The sequence below is a fragment of the Lissotriton helveticus genome, chromosome 8, assembly GCF_964261635.1.
Source record: "Lissotriton helveticus chromosome 8, aLisHel1.1, whole genome shotgun sequence".
Lineage (NCBI taxonomy): Eukaryota > Metazoa > Chordata > Amphibia > Caudata > Salamandridae > Lissotriton > Lissotriton helveticus.
Genome location: NC_136069.1, coordinates 1,401,432,270 through 1,401,453,042, shown reverse-complemented (window position 1 = coordinate 1,401,453,042; position 20,773 = coordinate 1,401,432,270). Strand labels below are relative to the sequence as shown.

The following is a 20,773-nucleotide window of genomic DNA, read 5'->3' as shown; positions in this document are numbered from 1 at the left end:
TTAACACCTAAACTGTGACATTAATTCTGCATAGACATTTAAAGCTCTGCCATTTTCCCACTCTTCATTACTAGAAAGCTTCAGGCTTCCTAATAACATAATTGGCCTGAAACTAAATTAGTTTAGACCAAATACAATGGGATGTATGACGTTATAACGCATACTATTACTCCGCAGACCATTACAACGCGACTTTTACTCCGCATACCGTTACAACGCATAGCGCCTTGGGGCGCTGGATAGTGGTAAGTATAATTTACTATTCTAACTCCAGTCCCCGTGGACCCTAGGGAAGGTGTTGGATAGTAAATAATACTTATTCCCTATCCTAGAGCGCCCCCCAGCGCAATGCGTTGTAATGGTATGCGGAGTAAAAGTCGCGTTGTAATGGTAGTGCGGAGTAAAAGATCCGTTGTAACGGGTGTATACCAATACAATGTGATGATGAGTTTGAAGAATGCTAACTTTGGCTATTGGATGTCAGTCCTTACAGTTGTTCTATTTGGTAGATAGGCGGGTTATGGGCCAGAGGATCACATTTGGGAATGTCCCCTTAATATTCGGGTCCCACAATTGGGAAAGGCCTTTAATGTGAAGAATTTTGGTCAGCCTGGGATCCAAAAAGGAGCTTGAAGGGAGGTGTGCTGTTTTACTGAGAAATAGAATCACTCACACAGGAGACCCCGTTGTCCAGAACAATGCAAAATCCCAAATGTTAAAATAAGATACTGCTATTCAGTTATAATTGAAGAAAGTGCTACAGCACAGTTTAGGTCCTTCCAAGGGTAGATGATTGATAGATAGAGGCTAAGAGGACACAGTGTTTGGCATGCAACTCTCAACGAGACCTAAATGGTTGATGTGTTAACAAAACAAATTCCAGATGTACTTTTCACTCAAAGATAAGATTTAAAATAATATTTATGTGTAAATAATTGCCCTCAGCTGAAGGTTAAAAACAGCCTCACTAAATCAGCATCTACATTTCCTCCAGCCCACCCATTAGTAAATCTGCCAAGAAAGCTACTGTGTGTAAAAGGATGCACAAATATGAGCCCTCAGCAAAAGATGCAGAATGAAACTGGAATTGCACAAAGTGTATCATGTTAGTGCTCTATGCTCACAGAATTTATTTCTCAAACAACATCTTCAATGACAATTATAAAGAGAAACGTTTTTTCCCCAATAAGACAGCGCGAGTGGTGGTACCACCTTAAAATCTGTTGTGTAGGAAAATTGATTGTTTGGCTATGAGTAAGGGCCCTCCAACCTTGAATTAGGGCCGGGTTTGGGCAGACACAAATGGAACAAGAAACAGAAGCAGCCCTGTGAACCAAACAGGAATTGAGGTCATGTCAATAAAACAACATTGGGTCACAGAGGCAACATATAAAGGGTTATTCAAACCAAATTCTTTAGCTGTAGTTAAGCCAAGTCAATATCAATAAATGAATGAGCAGCCTTCTGTGTGAGATTTTAATTTTCAAAGTGTTTGCAAAAGCAGACTCCAAATAGTAAGAACGTGGTTGGACTGTTTTAGTAAAAAAAATGTTCCAGACATCTAATGTAGACCTCTTCATTGCAATTTTAGTCTTGTATAAGTCTACTACCCCGAAATTATTTGCAGGTCATCATCAACCTTTACACTCAATAAGCACTGGGCCTTTTCCTCTAGAGGATCCACCTTTATGACTCATTTGCCAACAGGGCGAGGACTGCCACCTCGAGAACTGAGGTGTGTGCCAGAGAGCATGCCCCGGCAGAAAAAGCACGGTCTAGAGAGGGAAGGAAAGGCAAAGTGAAGCCCTTGTGGAGCAACTGGATGATTTATTGATCCTTTGTAATCGCATCTCAATTGATGGAAAAGTCAGAGGTCCACTCTCCACTGGCAAAAGGTGGTGCAAGGGGAAAGAGCTAGGTTTTGGGGCAGCAGCACCATCAGAGAGCGAATGGGACTGGATCTGCTGCTTACTAGCGATCTTAAACTCCATCCTTGCCAATAAAGGAACACTAAATTCTTTTATTGGTATTGCCTAGTTAAGAGGGTTGCCTCTTCTAGCACTGCTGAGCTCTGGAATACCGCCATAATTTTCCTCTGTATTGCTGATGAAACTGCCTCGCTGATGGGTCCAGGATCACTGTGCGAGCCATAGCCATGCAATTCTTGATACAATCCAGGGAAGAGTCAGCCTTCTGTCCAAAGAGCCACTTGCTGTCGAAGGGCATCTCCATCAGTGGTGCCTGGATAGCTCTTAAGTGGATAGTGTAACCAATGGACCTCTGGGCTTTTTCCTGAAATACTGGCCTTTAGTAGCTACAGTGAGAAAACGTAATCCTTCTTTTAAATACACTCTGGCATGTATTTCCTCTTGTCCTAAATGGCTGTTTGTCAAAGTGACTTAAAAAGAATGCTCTACTTTTGGATGGACATCTGGCAGACAAAAAGGGGTACAGAGCCTCTTCGCTACTCTGGTGTTTCCGCCTTAGAATAAAGTTATTTTATATGAAGAATGACTCGTCCTTCATTACAAAGTGTCCACGAGCTGAAACACCGTACAGACTACTTATTTCACTTTTTAATCTATGGGGATTTCATCTCATGTTACAGGTAGTCAAGTGATTACATTGATGGGAACAGTTGACATAATATGTGGAAGGACCAGCCTTACGGGGATATGTATTCTTATTCTCCCTAATTTCACTATTTTGGTTGCCTCACTATGCTGTGTGCCCATTAAATCCTCTAATCTTCATGTTCTTGACTATTTCTCTGCATGACACCGTGCTCCGCCTTTATATATTATGGGTCTGATCGAGGTTCATTCAAAATACATTCTTGTAATGATGACTGTCTTTTCAAGATGGTGTTTATTGCCATTGTGGACAAAGACAACAGATTCTATTTTGGGTTTCCTGGAAAGTCTTGCTGTCCAAATCATCAGTGATAATTGGGTATATTAGAAATGGGGTTTCTGGTTGGCTAGGGTATGCACGTCAGCCAGGCAGAACCCATCACTCTAGTCACACACCAGAGATAGCCAGTGCTCACCCCATTGGTAGCTTGGCACAGAGCAGTCAGGCTTATCCTAAGGCAATGTGTAAACTGTTTGCGCAACACACACACACACACACACACACACACAACTGTAACACAATGAATACACCAAAAAAGAGACTTCACGCAATATTAGATAACAAATAGACTGTGTTGTATATACCACAAGACCAAAACAACATAATCCAATAATTACTTTGCCAACTAGGTAATTGTCAAACATCACAGAGTGTGTAATAAGAGCAAGACTTATTGGTTGCAATCATCATGAAACGTTACTGAGCATACTATGAATTTCCCAGAAACAGTACTTGTTATCCTGTCAGTGCAAGAATAATAATGACATACAATAACACTTCAGGGCACAAAATGCAGTAGTTAGGTGCAGACCATACAGGAATTACCAAAGCACCACCATATACACAACAGTACTTACAATATCAATATAAAGCTATAGGGCACAGTGCTCCTGTGCGCCTATTAGATATTATGAGGAAACTTAGATTCATGACAAAAGGGACAGGAACACCTGCACTCCCACCACATTCATTACAGTAGTTGTGGGCTGTTTCCTACATGTGGCAAATTTCTAAAGGATATTGGGGGCATCCGTTGAGGACTTCCCTGTAACAAGCGGAATCCAGGTACATCTTATCAAGAAAAATGGGGGAAGATACAAAACACTGCAAACAGTGTGGGAGAACTGGCATTCCCCCCCTGCTTTTGAAGCACTCAAATGCAGCTGTCCAACACAGGGCCATCAGGTGAGAAGTGCAGGAAGGCTCTGAGAGGACCCTGGAGGTCCGATACTTCGCTTCTCCCGCACTCACTCGTAGTGTATCACAGCCCCTCTGCTCCTGGAGCAGCCACACCCAGCCCCACCGCCCGCAAAGGAGCTCGGGATGAAGGCACTTCTCTGGGGATCCCTACAGTATCCTTACATAGGCAACCACTCCGGGCAAAGGCCTTCCTGGTGTCGAAGCAACCCTGAGTAACCAGCTCTTTCAACAAAGCCGCCCAGCACCGGGCGGTTCTCCGGAGGTGACGGCCTCCTCCAGGTCATACAGGAGAAATTACACGCAGCCCCCTGTAGCACCAGAGGCGTTCACCTTGCACTACTGGCAATGGGGCTGTGCATTCAGCACGTGTGCTGTAGCAAAAACAGCGCTCAGTTGAGGAAACACAGGTCGGGCTGAGAACTTCCTCCACCATGTGCCCGCACCTTTCCGGTCAGATCCATGGGACACAACAAAGTGCTTCAACCGTGCTACTTTTAAAAGGGGAGCGCTCACCACATGCTGATTGTAGGAAGTCCCAAACACACGCTGGAAAGTTTAAAGGAATTTTCCTAGATCCCTAAAAAATCCTCACAAGAACAGCGGGAGAGAAGGCAAGCCCACAAGCCCATGGAGAGCACAGGGGTCACAAAAGCAGAGTGCAGGCAGGAATACCCGCACAAGGGTTTTCATAGCAAAGTGGCAATCCTTCTCTCAGCCCTAAAGGCAGCATATCAGCACTACAAAGCAAATATGTCCAATAGCAGATCCTCCTGGCAGTCCTCTGGAAATGTGCAGCATGTACAGCCAGCAGCGTCTGGCTACAAGGCCCTACACAGTGTCTAAAATCATGGGGTCAGAGTCCCTCTACTTATTCTCAAAATGACTTTGATGTAGAGGTGACGTCAAAAGAAACCTTAGAAGTGCACAACACCCCCTTTCAACCCCAGCCCTGGATCCAGACAACAGCAGGGGGTAAAACAGTCCTTAGTGTGAGGACAGGACACAGCGTATACAAATTTAGTGTGCCCCAACTTCCTCTCCCCCAGCCCAGGTAGACTATCAGTATACAGATGTAAAATCCTGTTACACCCAACACTTCCTGTGTGATGGCAGTCTGGAAAGTATGCACAAGCTGTAGCTGTCAACCAGGCCCTGAGGTAGTTTGGAAGCAGACTGCAAAGCACAAAGAGTCCTAAGCAAAGAGAAAGGACTACTTTCTGAAAGTATTCAAAATATAGGGGCTGGGCCTATAGTTCAGCCTAAGGCTAGACCATGTTGCAATAATAAATAACTTTTTGCCTTAGCTGAAATTATTCACAACTTTTATTTCTTAGGTTCAGGATATTGATTACCATAAACCTTTAATTTTATTGACCAAGTTCTTAATTCTTTTCAAAAACTTGTCATATATCAAACTCATTAGATCACATGTAACAAAGGTGTAATAGGCTCTTAGTCAATGTGGCAGTAAACTGCACACGCAGGCCCTGTAGTGGCAGGCCTGAGACAGGTTTGAAAGGCTACGTCTGTGGGTGGTGTAAGCAGCGCTGCAGGCCCAATAGTAGCATTTAATTTACAGGCTCTGGGTATAAGGTATACCGCTGTACAAGGAACTTACTATTACAATTAAATATGCCAAACAGATGTAAACAAATCATATAATGTTTAAAGGAGAGAGCACATTGCACTTTTAACACTGATTAGCAGTGGTTTGATTTGATTTGAACGGAATTGATAAAGCGCAACAAATATCCAAGGACGTCAAGGCGCTATAATCGCAGAGGTGTGAGACTGCCCAAGTGGAGTAAAACCAATGGACATACAGCATGAAAAGACAGGTCTTCAAGGCTTTTTTGAATGGGGAGTGAGTTCTAATCGTGGTCAGATGGATTAGCAGCGAGTTCAAAAGCGACTTTCAACGCGAATTTAAAATCCTTGCAGAAGCGAAAAGTGCCTGGAGTCCTAAAGCCAACAAAAAGAGGGTCAGTAAAATAAGAAGAAGAAGGCAAAAGGTTTGGGGTTAACCGAACCAAATGGGCCTGGTCGAACGGGGTTCAGTTAGCCTCTAACAAGGTGAAGCCTTATTTTAGTAGAGTAGACTTTAAAAATCGCACCCCAACACTTTACAAAGCCCAGTGGAAATTATATGAGTGAATGATTAAATAGGGTGCTTACGGGAACAATTCAATTGGCTTTTAAGAGTGGTGATGATTAGGAGCTACTAGGGTTTAAGACAGTTTGAATGTATAGAACCACTGTCAATAACTGGAGTCTCTCCTTTAGAACTCATGAGAGGCATGAGTGCAAGATCCAAATTTAAATCGGAATGGTTGTTGGAAAACTCATTTAGTAAAATTTCAGTAGATCAGGTAAGGAACAGAATCTTAAATCAGTATTTGCAGTTCAATGATGAGTTAATGAAAAAAAACTTCCACGGTTGTAAGTGTTGAAGAAAGTATGAGGTGAAAATGGGAAAACCTTGGAAGTTGAGAATGGATGAAGTCAGTATTCAGAATGTTGCTCTTTATATTGTTAGGTTATTATTCCTATGTATTGTTTTGTTTTAATGTTGCATTTCTTTAAGTTATTGTTGGTATGTACTGCTTGAATTTATATGTTATTATTCATTTCGTTTTGTTTCATTATTTTAATAGCCGGAAAGGATGTGTTGTGTTTATGACATTAAGGTTCCGCTGTAAGCTTTAAGGTTCTACCTTGAGTTTCAGAATGGGTATTTTATGATATTAATGCTGGAATAAGTGGGAGTTGCCCCAGCATTGGTAATTCGTTATATTAATGCTGGAATAAGTGGGAGTTGCCTTGCAGAAGAGAAGGGATAAGGAGTCTTTTTGCACTCCAAAGGAACTACTTGTCCTTCATTACAAGATGGTGCTGCATGAGCTGCTGATTTGTCAACGAAGCAAACCGTGATGTCTAAACATGGAGGTGCAGAGTCATGCCTATATTTATGAACATTCAGCAGTACCTCTTCTGTTCGCCAGCATGTGTGCCACAAACTCGAAAAGCAAGTACAAATCACTGCATGGGAAGGGTGGATCACATAAAGTGAGTACTGGAAAAGATCATTTAAAGCCCAATCTCTGACACTCATTTGAGCTGATTAGTGTCTTAAATAGTTGAAGAGTTGGAACAGAGCTATTTTATCAACTTAGGGCCCGATTACGATGTCGGACAGACCTGAGTCTGTCTGACATCGTTTGGGAACTGGGACCGAACTACCTCCTGTCGTCGGTCCCAACCTACCAAATAAAATGTAACCTATTCCAATTCTTTACAATGGGAGCATGCATTCCAAATGGAATGCATGCTCTCATTGTAAAGAGCGGAGGTGCAGTTCATCCCTGCACTGTTGGCGGGCACCTTGAGGAGCCTGCCACTGGGTGCAGTGATCAACGGGGGCACCATAGGTGACCCCTATGCCGCCATCCGGAGGCCTTGCACCAATGGGGGCCCTGCTGGGTGCTCCCAAAGTCGGATTTCCACAGCCTGTCTGTGTCGGAGAGGCCAGCACAAAAAGGCTGCTGGAATCTGCCATTGTAATCCCTCAGGCGGAAAGAGCCACCCGAGGCATTACTGGAGGCTTTCTGAATCGCATACGGGCTCTCCGAGCCTGTCAGAGGCCATTTGGAAATCTAGTTAGGATTCCTATCCGACCGACCCCATCAAAATGGGTCTTTGGAAAGGAATACAAACAGCATATTTCAATGTGGTAGAAACGGCTCGAACGATGGTCGGAGCCATTTCCCACCGCATCCAAATAGGCCCCTTAGTAGTAAATGGCTGTTTGCCAAAGGAATTTTAAAAGCATGTTCTTATTATGGCTGGAAATGTAGTAGTATTTGTGTAACTACTAAAGTAAACAACATGAAATAATATAATAAAATACACAAAGCAACAAAACAACTAGGCCTGAGCTAAATTTAAATTATGCCTTTCTTAATTAACGTACTTTTTCATTATGCTTGTTAGGCAAGATTCTTGGACTTGTCGGTAAGCAACTTCGACCACTGTAAGAAAGTGAGTTATTTATTGGTGTGGATCGTAGTCCCCCACAGTAGTTCCAGGCAAAATATTCAAAGACACAACCAACTAAATATTCCACCTTAATTCATAAACAAAGAGCAGAATTTTATAAACAAAATGACACCAAAATAACGAAATTCCAATAAGGGGAATTGGAGATATGAACTTTAAATATTAAAGAGAGAAAACACCAAGATAAAAGTAAAGCGGCAATCAGTAATCACTGTTCACAGGTGACAGAGATGTAGGTGTGATTTCAGGCTGACTGCTAGGGGGCATGAGACGATATGCCAAGCAAGATCATCCCTGTCAAAGATTTTTCCGTAGTACTTAGTCTCTGAAATGAAAGTCGGAGTCATACAGTGGGGTAAGGTTGCAGGCTGTCTCTGAGGAGGTTCTCTCAAAGCCAGATAGCCGTTGGATGAGGACCTGCTAAAGTTGTTGGTTTTGACAATAAAAGCTCCAGGCATGAAAAGACTGACTTTCACACCCAAGGAAGTCCTCTTGTCAGCTGAATAGTTTTCGCTCCTGCAGTTGGTCAAGATTTCTATGTTCAGACAGTTTCTTTTTCAGAGCTCAGAATCCTCCAGCAGAACAAGGCTGCCGGCTGTATCAGACAATGATTTCCACAAGACTTGATACTTTCGCACCAAAAGCATGCTGAAAAGGATTTGCTGCTGTAGACAAGCTCCAAGCAGGACAACACTGTTTCTTGAGTCCAGCAAAGTCATGCTTTGGTCAGATCAACTTGGGGTGTTGTTCCAATCCAACAGCAGCTGAAAGTCATAATTTTTCTAAATCCAACTGCTTTTCAGAGATTGCAGACGTCCAATTAGACAGAGTCAATGGTCTCAGGATCTCAGTGGCAGCACTTAAAGATTAGGACTCTCTCCAGCAGAGGCCATCATCATGCTCCAGTCCACGTCTAATTGCAAGTGATCTGGTGTGCACTCAGGAAAAGGCCTACTGCTGCTGTTTGAGTCCCTAAAGCCACACAGAAAGTCAGTCAACTGACCCTTGTAGTCCACTTCTTTGTCCGGGGTACATGTGACGGCAGGTCTAGCCTTTCTAGTCTCCTTACAGGTCTCAAACATCAGGTGACAGCCATCTTCTTCTGTTTTTCCACAAGTCCAGAAAGTGTTCTAAGGAGGGTGCTTTGGGTGCCACATTTATGGATGACATTAGCTAGTAAATGCGGGTGACTCCTGGCTCCTCCTTTGGGGTAAGCTTTCCCAAGGCAACTCTACCCAGATTTTCAGCAGTTTCTGTTTTCTCTACTGCAGGCAATCCAAAGTATACCTTACTCCTTTAATCAAAGATGGGAAACCACTTTCTCCTTTAAACACAAACTGTGTGCCCACCCAGAGGTGTGCTCAGGGAAATTAACTGCCCCCTCTTTTATGGTCACACAAAATGGGTTCTGGGAGTAGCTTCCCTACGACTGGGTCTGGAGCCAGCATTTCATGGGAAAAAGGGTTATCCTTCCCCAGGTCTCACCTCACATTTACTTGTGAAAGGACAAGCCCTTTACAAATCAATAAAGTTCCAGGGTTCACCACAACTGTTCTTTCCACAGTGGGGAGGAAAACACCTACATACACCCAGGTTCCTGTCTCTGCTCTGGGAACAGATTTTACATCTATATCAAAAATGGGGACAGTGGAGCTTTTTAAAGAGGTCCAGCACGCGTGCACTATCAGATCCTTGAAACAAAAGATGGACGCTGTTCCTCTATGGGTGGTGCCTAGTTAACTTAGGTGTGGGAACCAATCGCCAACAAGTAAGTGGTGGTGGAGGGGAAAATACTAGGAGGAAGAGGGCTCTTTGTTGGAGATCTTTTGTTCCTTTGCCGTATGATGAAGTGGGGGTGTGTGGCCCGTGGAGGTGTAGCTATGGTGAAGTGAAGTGAGAGCGTTAAAAGAGGTTGGAGGACAGATTGCCCCCCCCCCGGAGTGCCTCCGATGTGGCCAGGAGGAGGGCACTTTTCTGCATACAGTCTGGTGCTGTAGCTCCCTAGACCGGTTCTGGAGGGGGGCTTGGGCTGTTTGTCAGAAGTGTTTCAGGTGGGGACACCCACGCACGCCACAGTTTGCCCTGCTACTAGTTATGGAAGGGGTAGTGGCAATGTTTATAAAAGACACCTGATGCAGCTTTGCCTCACACTGGCAAAGCGAGATATAGCCAGGGCATGGAAAGATCCACAAGCCCCGTCTGTGGCGGCGTGGAAAAATGGTCTAGACTTTTGTATGGGATTGGAACAACCGATCTTTGTTGCCAGGGGATGCCCACGAAAGCATTTTAAAATATGGAAGCGTTGGGCAGAATACAGTGGCTAGAGCCTCCTATCCTACAGAGGATCTTCTGGAGGAGTGACTGATGGGAGGTATGGGTCTGTTTTGGGGTGGGGCGGGGGGCTCGGTGAACGTATGCAGATATTCTTCAGTGTTATGGAGGTTGTTTGTAGCCTGGACTCTGTGGACCTTGTGCGACTTTGGGGGAGAGTGTGAGGGAGGGGGTTGTTGGGGGGCGGGGGCTTGTTGTGGGGGGGAAATGTGGTTTCATATGCATGGTCATGTTGTTTATTTGCTCGTTTTACCATAAGAAAAGTCAATTGCCTTCCGGCTGATGTAATATTTGATACTGCAGTTGTTTCTGGAGTGCAGAGCCCTGCATCACATGTGCAACCTAACAATAAAATATGTTTTCAAAAAAATAAAAGAGGTTGGATATTCCAAATAATGTTTTATTCTGGTTGGTAATCCACCACGTTAAACACGTGTAGAGTGGCAATTCCCCTATGGACGGGTGGTCAGTTGAAACTATGCTCATCTATTAGGGTCCCTACACCTCCACGGGCCACACACCTCCACTTCATCATACGGCAAAGGAACAAAAGATCTCCAACAAAGAGCCCATTCGCAGGTGCCCGTTGGGTTTTGCAGCGCCAACCCAACGAGGAGCAGGTGCAGATGATGAAGCATGACACCTAGCTTGCTGGGTGTGTGAGGGCCCTAGTTCCGCAAAAGTGGGATCCACATATCCCTCTTCCTCCTAGCATTTTCCCCTCCACCACCACTTACTTGTTGGCGGTTGGTTTCCGCACCTAAGTTAACTTAAGTTAACTAGGCACCTCCCATAGAGGAACAGCGTCCATCTTTAGTTTCAAGGAACAGATTTTACATCTCATTATTGTCAAGCACTAGCTGGGCAACTGCTGGAAAGCTAATGCAAATTAGCTTCCGAAAGGCTCCATGCAGGGAAATTGTAACTTTCTAAAAGTTACTTTCCCTAAATATTTATTAAAAATCCAACTTCACCACTGCATTGAGCATTTAATAAATACTCAACTATTTTTGTAGCTGGTCTCAAAAGCGAGATAGCAGGATTAATATTCTAATATGTACTATAGTTTTCTCATAGAAGTGCCAGAGTCTTCCACAGGAAAAATAGCTTTTTAGGGCTCGGGGCGGAGCTCCGAGATCCTAATGTAAAAGAAAAAAAAAAGAAAAGTTTCTTTAGGGCTCGGGAAAGACAGATTCCTTAGTGCGCGTGGTTTTTTTGTATTATCTGAATGTTGATTGGTCCTCGCGGTGATGTATTTTTAGTAGTCGTGATGCGATTGGGCAGATGCAATTGTCGGGCGCCATTTTGGGCATTTTCTCAGCGGTTACGTGCTCGGCAGTGCATTAATCTTAATTAGGAGCTGTCAGGGTGGCCGTGTAATGCATTCCAGATGGTGTGCGCGCGTTCACCATAGAGCAGTGCGTTTGTCGGGCGCGCGTCCTCCTCACGTGCACACAGGCTTCAGATTTAATAAGCGCGAAGAGAGATTCACTTTCTGCCCTGAAATGCAGAATTGACACTATCTCGGGTCAAGGCGACTTCTAACACCAAGTAAATACGTAATCCGATCACCCCGCTACAATAGAGCGGAAATCACCATCATGCTCGTCGAGGAAATCTACAGTATGTAGAGGCGGGAACCTAACAGAGAGTACATCTCCCTGCCACTACCGAGCGAGACGGAGCGGCAATCACGGGCAGAAGAGGTGGGGGAGGGGATCGAAGCACATGGGGAGGGAAAGATGGGAATTTAACCGCACTGGAGGTCGGGCAGAAAATCTGAAAACATCCATCAACACGCGGTGCAGAAAGGTAACCCGCGGTGGCATTAAAAAACAACACGCATTTTGCTTCATATCTGTTTTTTCAGATTACCCGTATCTCGCAGATTTGAGCTGTGGTAAACAGGACATCATATGGAAGGTAGAATAAATTCTGATGCAGGGTTATAAGGTGATATTACTTCTCTTCCCAACTGTTGCCCGAAACGATCTGTGTAGTTTCTGTTGTTATCTTTTGCTTTAGTGATGTAAGCCAAGTACAAGTCAGTGCAATCACCAAGCAAGCCTAGTCAATCCAAGCTGAACTGTGTTAATGCTATTTCTTCTGTTTATCTTGAATGCTCGTGGGGCAGACTCTAGGCAGTTACCCACGTGGCCACACAGTCATTGCTGGCACACACTTAGGAGCCTCTGCACTGTTACCTTCAAGAAATCTAATTCGCTCGAAAAATGCCTAAGCTATATTGCCCTTTCTTCACTCTGCAGAAAAGCAGCTAACTTCCTAAATAGTACCTTCCAAGATTTAAATATGCAGTCATGGGGAACCGATACTTTGCTACCCAGACACATAACTTACTACAAGCCTCCTCTAGGCAAGTAACTTCGTACAACTATCCACAGCCTGGACCCTAAAATCTATTGCACTACTATTCCCTAAGGATAAGTACACCGCAAGGTCACAACAGGAAGTAAAGCAAAATAGAGGGCACCTGAATGTTCTAACATAAGCATTGTGGGGCATCAATGTTCCATTTGTTGGCAGGCTGCAGACCACCGCCAGCCTACGTCAGAGAGTTTGTGAGGCAATTTGGGAGAGATTAGGCACTGTATGGAACAAGTTCTCAGGTGAGTAGAGTAGTGAGGTGAGTAGTGAGTGCAGAGTAGTGAGTAGTGAGTAGAGTAGTGAGTAGAGTAGTGAGGTGAGTAGAGTAGTGAGTAAAGTAGTGAGTGCAGAGTAGTGAGTAGGGAGTAGTGAGTAGAGTAGTGAGTAGTGAGTAGAGTAGTGAGTAGAAAGTAGTGAGTAGAGTAGTGAGTAGTGAGTAGAGTAGTGAGTGGAGAGTAGTGAGTAGTGAGTAGAGTAGTGAGTAGTGAGCAGAGTAGTGAGTAGTGAGTGCAGAGTAGTGAGTAGAGTAGTAAGTAGAGTAGTGAGTAGAGTAGTGAGTAGTGAGTAGTGAGTAGAGTAGTGAGTAGTGAGTAGAGTAGTGAGTAGAGTAGTGAGTAGTGAGCAGAGTAGTGAGTAGTGAGCAGAGTAGTGAGTGGAGTAGTGAGTAGTGAGTAGAGTTGTGAGTCGAGTAGTGAGTAGAGTAGATAGTAGAGTAGTGAGTAGAGTAGTGAGTAGAGTAGTGAGTAGTGAGTAGAGTAGTGAGTAGTGAATAGAGTAGTGAGTAGTAAGTGCAGAGTAGTGAGTAGAGTGGTGAGTAGTGAGTAGAGTAGTGAGTAGAGTAGTGAGGTGAGTAGAGTAGAGTAGTGAGTAAAGTAGTGAGTGCAGAGTAGTGAGTAGAGAAGTGAGTAGTGAGTAGAGTAGTGAGTAGAAAGTAGTGAGTAGAGTAGTGAGTAGTGAGTAGAGTAGTGAGTGGAGAGTAGTGAGTAGAGTAGTGAGTAGTGAGTGCAGAGTAGTGAGTAGAGTAGTGAATAGAGTAGTGAGTAGAGTAGTGAGTAGTGAGTAGAGTACTGAGTAGTGAGTAGAGTAGTGAGTAGTGAGTAGAGTAGTGAGTAGTGAGTAGAGTAGTGAGTAGAGTAGTGAGTAGAGTAGTGAGTAGTGAGTGCAGAGTAGTGAGTAGAGTAGTGAGTAGAGTAGTGAGTAGTGAGTGCAGAGTAGTGAGTAGAGTAGTGAGTAGAGTAGTGAGTAGAGTAGTGAGTAGTGAGTAGAGTAGTGAGTAGAGTAGTGAGTAGAGTAGTGAGTAGTGATTAGAGTAGTGAGTAGTGAGTAGAGTAGTGAGTAGTGAGTGCAGAGTAGTGAGTAGTGAGTAGAGTAGTGAGTAGAGTAGTGAGTAGTGAGTAGAGTAGTGAGTAGTGAGTAGAGTAGTGAGTAGTGAGTGCAGAGTAGTGAGTAGTGAGTAGAGTAGTAAGTAGTGAGTGCACAGTAGTGAGTAGAGTAGTGAGTAGAGTAGTGAGTAGTGAGTGCAGAGTAGTGAGTAGGACATCACAGGCAGCAGCTGTGCAAGCTTCTTACACTCACAAGGAGACCACAGGCAGCTGAGGTGCAATCTTCTCCCACTCACAAGAACGACATCACAGGCAGCAGCAGTGCAACTTTCTTACACTCACAAGGAGACCACAGGCAGCAGAGGCGCAAGCTTCTCACACTCACAAGAAGGACATCACAGGCAGTAACGGTGCAATATTCTCACACTCACAAGGAGATCACTGGCAGTACACACCACATGAACACACTCCATAACACATAGCAACAATACATTTGCATTCACAATGCCATTAGCTCAAACTCAAATAAATCCGAGCCCGATTGCATTTCTAATGCTTGTTGTGAGTTTGTCAGTGTAAGCACATGGCAACACTGAATGTCTACAAGAGTCACTTTTAAATAATATGCACTCCACCTTGTGGGCTATTAGGCATACGCAGGGGTGACTTATTCATATTGGCATGAAGGGATTTTTTTCCCTGTCAAAAGAGTTATTTTGAGAGGTTAGGCTGCATTCTTAAAATGCAGCTGTCAGGCTATAATGCTAGGACTGAAGCTATATTTTCCCGTGCCACACTAATGGATGGCACAATAAGTGGTGCAATCCACACATGGCATGGCCTACCAGTGATATCCAACTGTAGTCCAGCTCACCTCCATAAAGTACATATTGAGCATACAGGGGATTTTTAGCTTGTGATATCTATTGATAGAGACTGGACTTGCAGTAATCTATTTGTATACAGGAAAGGGTATATATAGAGCACATCTCATCGGGAAGCAACACAGTGCTGAACAGCAGGTGAGAGATCAAATTTATGATTCAAGATCGCCTGCACTGAGGCAAGTGACAAGCAGGTTCCTGTTATGTAAAATGGTAATGCTCATTGAACAGATGAGTCTTATATCCTTTTGAATTACAGGATGGTTGGATGGGTTTTGATGCTGGAGGGAATGTTATAGAAGATTCTAAGTGCATAGGAGAGGAAGGTAAACCATCTGGTCTCCCCACACACACACACCATGTATCAGTTGTCACTGTGAAAAATGCATAGTAAAAAGTCAATGCATCAATGCATTTCATTATAAGGGTATGACAAGCGTATTTAACGCATGCATTGTCACAACTGATATTAGTTATTCATCATACATATTGTCTGTAAGATATCTCTTGTTTGGCTTTAAAAATGTATGCAGCTTGTAGTATCCCACATGTGGGCTTTAATAAGTAATCTCTTCAGAAGAAGGATCTTGTATATGGAGAGTGCCAACACTATCCACTTTGCCCAGTTCACTAAAAGTAGGCATCGAACATCAAGCCCACACATGCAGAATGGAATAGAGCAAGGCCCTCTTTCCCTAACACCAGAAACTTCAGCCATCAGCATAACTCTAAAGATTTACAAACAAATTTGAATGGTTTCACTAAATCATTTAAGTCCTGGCTCCACACTGCAAGACCTACATGGCAACCTCTACAGATTCTTCATAAACAAGGTAAAGGCTTTAAGGGGAGAGAATGCAGCCTTACGGCTAGAGCTGCTAAACTTGGAGCTGGGGAAATGGGTTCTATTCTCTGCGTTAGCTCAACATCCTGTGATCAGCCACGGCTGGCAGTGGGAGAAAATGCAGGGCGTGACGTGGGAGGGGGAGGGGCAGGGTGGGGGGTAGTAATGTATGGATTACGGAGTTTTACAGGTAAGTAAACATTTAAATAAATAAAACGAATTCCGTTGAGTACACTGCATCCCAAAATGCGATGCAGTGCGCGCAACGAAATTCGTTTTATTTATTTAAATGTTTACTTACCTGTAAAACTCCGTAATCCATACATTACTACCCCCCACCCTGCCCCTCCCCACGTCACGCCCTGCATTTCCTCCCACTGCCGGCCGCGGCTGCCTGTGATTCTGGGCAGATCACTTAATCTCCCCGCACCTACCAAATAATTAATGTGTCCTTGTGTAACGTAACTGGTGCTCATGTAAAGTGCTCCAATATCTTTAAGTCGAGTACCGCTAAATAAATCTGAAAAAAAATAAATAAACAAGCTCCCTCGGATGGATTGGCCGGGCCACTTTATGACTAACCTGCTCAAACCACCCAATGGCCACACTAATCTCAGTTCTATTATCTCAACCATCACACAGTCATGGGCACTTAGGGACCGGAGTAGGATTTGGGTTTCCAGAATCCAAGGTGTTTTAGTGCTACTAATAAAAGAGCTACAAATCGGAATTAGGCTTCCAGAACCTTTGTCCCAGACTTGTTTCCTTCAGATTATTTGGGAGATTGCCCAGTTGTCTAGCCAGACACTATTCCATAGTTTGTCAATGTGTCCACTTTAGAGATCAGATACAGTAGAAAGTACAAGCCACTTAACTGCATAAAAATGCATACCTTCCAGGAGAGGAGCTCTGCGTGCCACAAATCATGGATGTGATATTAAGGATCAGTGATCCATATCGTTCAAACGTATCACGGAAGCTTTATATGAAGGGGTTGTAGTTTTTAAGCACTAGGATCACCATCAATTCACTTTGGGGTTCAGATGGAGTTAACCTTTGAGTCACACTGGCTGGTGTACTACAAACGGTGGTGGTTTCGAACCTTAGGTTTTCTTTCCTTGTAACATATTTGTTAATAAATATTTTGTCAGTGGTGCTGATAACATTTTCCGAGTGAGGGTGCTGACATCAGTGCTACATAAGGGATAAAGGGATTGTGAAAAATCTAAGTGCCACTCAAAGAATAAGTAAAGCAAATGAGCCACGCCCATTCAGCAGGAGAATTGTAAGGGCGTGGTGTATAGCTGGTGGTGCATTTTGGAGCACACTGCGTCATATACAGTGGTTGAAGTGGGTAGGATCAGAGGGGCATGGCGTGCCCATATTTTTGTTGATTTATGGAGAACCGTTCCCCTACTTTTTGCTGAAAGGCAACCATCCCGGGACAGATAATTCCAATAGTTTAAATGCTTCAGCTGAATGGTCATTCAGTGAGTCTCCTGTGCTGTGAAACTGAAGAAGGGCAAACAGCTAAACAAGTCTGCCCTGCCAAAATTCCTGCTTGCCTGGAAAAAAATGCATATGTACGCAATGATTTAAGTCTACAAATGTAAAGGGTAATATGCAAATGTAAAGGATGCTTGGGAGCGAGTCCTGGCTTTAATTGATTGAATTATTTAAAGTTTTGTGATGACAAAGATTTATTCTTTTTGAATGGTTGTGCAAAGAGTTAACAATTGTGCTGTGAGCGCGTGCTTTTAATTGTAATTGTACTTATTTAGTACAACACTAAGGTGTTGTAGGGACAACTATGTAAAAAATGGTAGTACGTACAGTCAGGGTATTACTAAAATCTATCTTTTGGAGCACCATTTTATCTTAAACCTTTTTGCGCATTTTGTAGCAGTCTATCTTATACTGTGTGTAATGCGAGTTTAAAATAATGACTTACATATTCACAGTGCTTTCTTCCATAGGCTGTGACCTCGTAGCACTAAAAATACACAAGCCACTATTCTCCACTGCAACAACCAAGATTTAATTCTGTGGCTCTCTGGTTACACACCAACCCCTGCAGTGCATTAACTAATAGAGGTTTCATAACGAGAAATATTGCATTTCGCACGGAGTAACATATTTTTTTTATTTATTTTTCATTTCAGCTGTGTGTTATTTAATATGTAGCAACCTGATGGTGAAAGACCAAAAACGTACAGAATATTTTGTTTTGTTAGCCACATCTTTGACCACGCTCACCGCCCACACCCCTATTGAATGCAGTATCACAGTTCCCATACTTTTTTCAATGAAATTCGAGCACTGCTCAAATATATTACTAATGCATGTTGTGGTAGTGCACAATCATTTATACATTAATACAGAGCACATTTTCTATCAAAATGGTCACTAAATGTTCAGAGACATGCAGTTTTCCTAAAAAAAACTACAAAGCACACAAACAGCAATGTGTAGAAATCAGGTTTGAGAAAATATTTAGCATTTGCACATCACTGAGTAAAGTGTCTAGAATTGTTTTGATCCTATTAAAAATCTTTGTTTCCATCACACTTCAGAATTACAGAAAAGTACTTCATTTGTGCTGATGTATTTTGAAATATTGGTACAGCAGATTTACAGTTATTTAAATTGTGTTGTGATAAAAAATGGCATCCTCCATCTTTGCCTTTTGCAGAACCTGTACTCCAGCAAGATTACCACATAATTCACTTTACAAAACCCTCTCACTGTGTAGTCCGAAAATCCGAGAAAGAAAAGTAAACAGCAATCTGAAGACATAGTTTTCCTGACATTTGGTCTCTGGCTTTGAACGAACAGCAACTGTTGCAAGATAAAGACAAAATTCGAGGGATCTTTATTGCTCATTCACCGTTTGAACTCCAGCATGATTATTTCTGGAGGTGCTGCAAAGCGCCAATGTCTTTTGTAACATAACACGTGTATTTGTAAAGTGCACGTTTACTCTGTCAGGGTCTCATGGTGCTGAATAACAGATGTTTGTTACCCAAATCATTGGTATTCATTTTATCGACCTCAGATGGATGAAAGGCTGAGTAGACCCGCCAGAATTTGAACCTGTGACCATGAGTTCGAACACAGGTCCATGCAGAGGATGCGTTAGTCCACTGAGCCACCAGACCCGGCTGGTTTTTGCTCCCTGAGGAATGGCACGAGTTGCCCGCAATGCACTGGTAAATGATATAATTTCACACTATGCCATGGAGAAGGATGCAATCCTGCCGTATGAGATGGGAAAAGCATGCCCAGTGCGAGGACACGGGCTGAGACTCTGGAGGGGATAAGGTGGTGGGGTGCATTGGACGACCTACAGAGTGTTTAAAACGAGGAGAGTAGCAGGATTGAGGGACTAAGCAGCCAGCCACTGATCTATGGGGTCAAACCAAGGCGAGAGGAGTTGGCCTAACAGCTGAGGGCGGTCGACTTTGAATCTGGGGTACTGGGTTTGAGTCTTGGCAATGACGCTGGACATCCTGTGATTCGGGGGAATTCACTTAATCTAGCAGTGCCCAACAAAAAATAAAAAATGAATGTGTTCTCATGTAATGCAACTGGTGCTATGTAAAGCGTTCTGATACCCAATTCGGGTCAAGTTCGCGCAATATAAAACTCTGAAAAATAAAAATACCAACGAACACGGACTAGAGACCAATGTGACCCTTTGGAAGAATTGTGTTTACCTGGTTGCCACATGATGCCTATTGGGGTAGTGGGAGGTAGAGAAGGTGTATTTGTGGAAGGTTGATTTGTTGGAAATATACTCACAAACTTTTAAAACATGTGGATCCGTTACAGAATCCTTAATATAAAGAATGTATCATAAGGAAGGATTTACATTGGATATGACTTGAAAATTGTCAAAGTTCACATACATTTATTATTCACATGCAAATAAAGGAACATTTATTTGAAAAAAAGTGTTCTGCTTGACATGCTTTTGACAAAGGCAGGGGCAAGCATTATTGTGGCAGTTTTCCACTTTTTCATGCACAATAAGTCTACAAACCTGTTGGTATGCAGCAACATTTTCAGATCATCCTAGAAACCTTATTAAAAGCGAGTGGAAGAATGTCAGCAAGAAGCGTCCTTTCAAAATCAGACTTTTAAAATGAATATGTTTTATACGCCTTGGCCTAGTTCTGTGAGCATACCATGCATGTGAGTACACTGCTCTTAATCTGAATACAAGGACAGTGCTCAAAAGGAGTGCTCTACATCCTCCAATTAGTCATAAGGTACAGTAAAATAAAACTTTGCGTTACTCCTGTTGTGCATGATCTGAGCCACCGCTTTTACAAGGATGCACCTTATACAGCAGGCTACATTGACTTAACTTCTATTGCTGTAGAAAAGTCTATGCATGTGAGATCATGGAATGCACAGAATGCATGTGAGCCCATGTGGAAGGTGTTGCTGCTTCTATTGACAACAGCAATTAAGGGAAGTGAATTTGTGAAGATGCCTTTTAAATTCTTTGAAAATCGTGTTCTTCCCTTCAGATGTTCAGGCAAGTGTTACCCCAATTTTAAAACACAACAGGAGCAAACTACTTGATATTAATCTAATGAATGCTGAATTACAGTAATTTTTCCTCCTGACAGTGCAAGGCAAACACAAAAATATCTTTCCTCTTTGTAAACCAAACGAGAATACGGCAAATAGTCTGGCAAAGCAACTATACTTTCATTAGAGTCAAGAGCTTCAGACTAATTAAGTCATAAAAACAGCACTAACAAGATACTTTGACTCACCAGTCGTCAGTCAGGCTGGCTCGCCGTGTTTGTCAGCTGTGCAGAAAGCATTCCCCCACAATCTAGAAAATGAAAGTCATAAAAATTGATTAGACGAGCATTCCATATCCCACACCAGCATTTTTCAACGTATACAAATCGCCACTGAATTTTGGAATACATTTCTTGTCTGACGATTCAGATTTATTATCATTTTGTGTTTTTCAATAATGAAAGAATGTGCAAGCCAGTATAATTGGAGGCTGAGCTCTTCATCTTCGTCTAAATCTTGGTGTTAGAACCCTCTGTGAAACCCCACTGTTCTCAAACTCGACCCTACTCTAAGTGGCT

The 20,773-nt window shown here is 43.1% G+C and overlaps 1 long non-coding RNA gene across 4 annotated transcripts in view; it reads right to left on the bottom strand.

The window, feature by feature from the left end:
- The window catches only part of LOC144773384 (uncharacterized), an 898,081-nt gene that overhangs the window by 565,404 nt on the left and 311,904 nt on the right, over positions 1–20,773 (bottom strand). For all 4 annotated transcript variants that reach the window (XR_013599969.1, XR_013599968.1, XR_013599971.1 and 1 more), the window contains exon 2: positions 20,444–20,505. This is a non-coding gene — a long non-coding RNA (uncharacterized LOC144773384). The remainder of the gene's footprint in view (positions 1–20,443; positions 20,506–20,773) is intronic.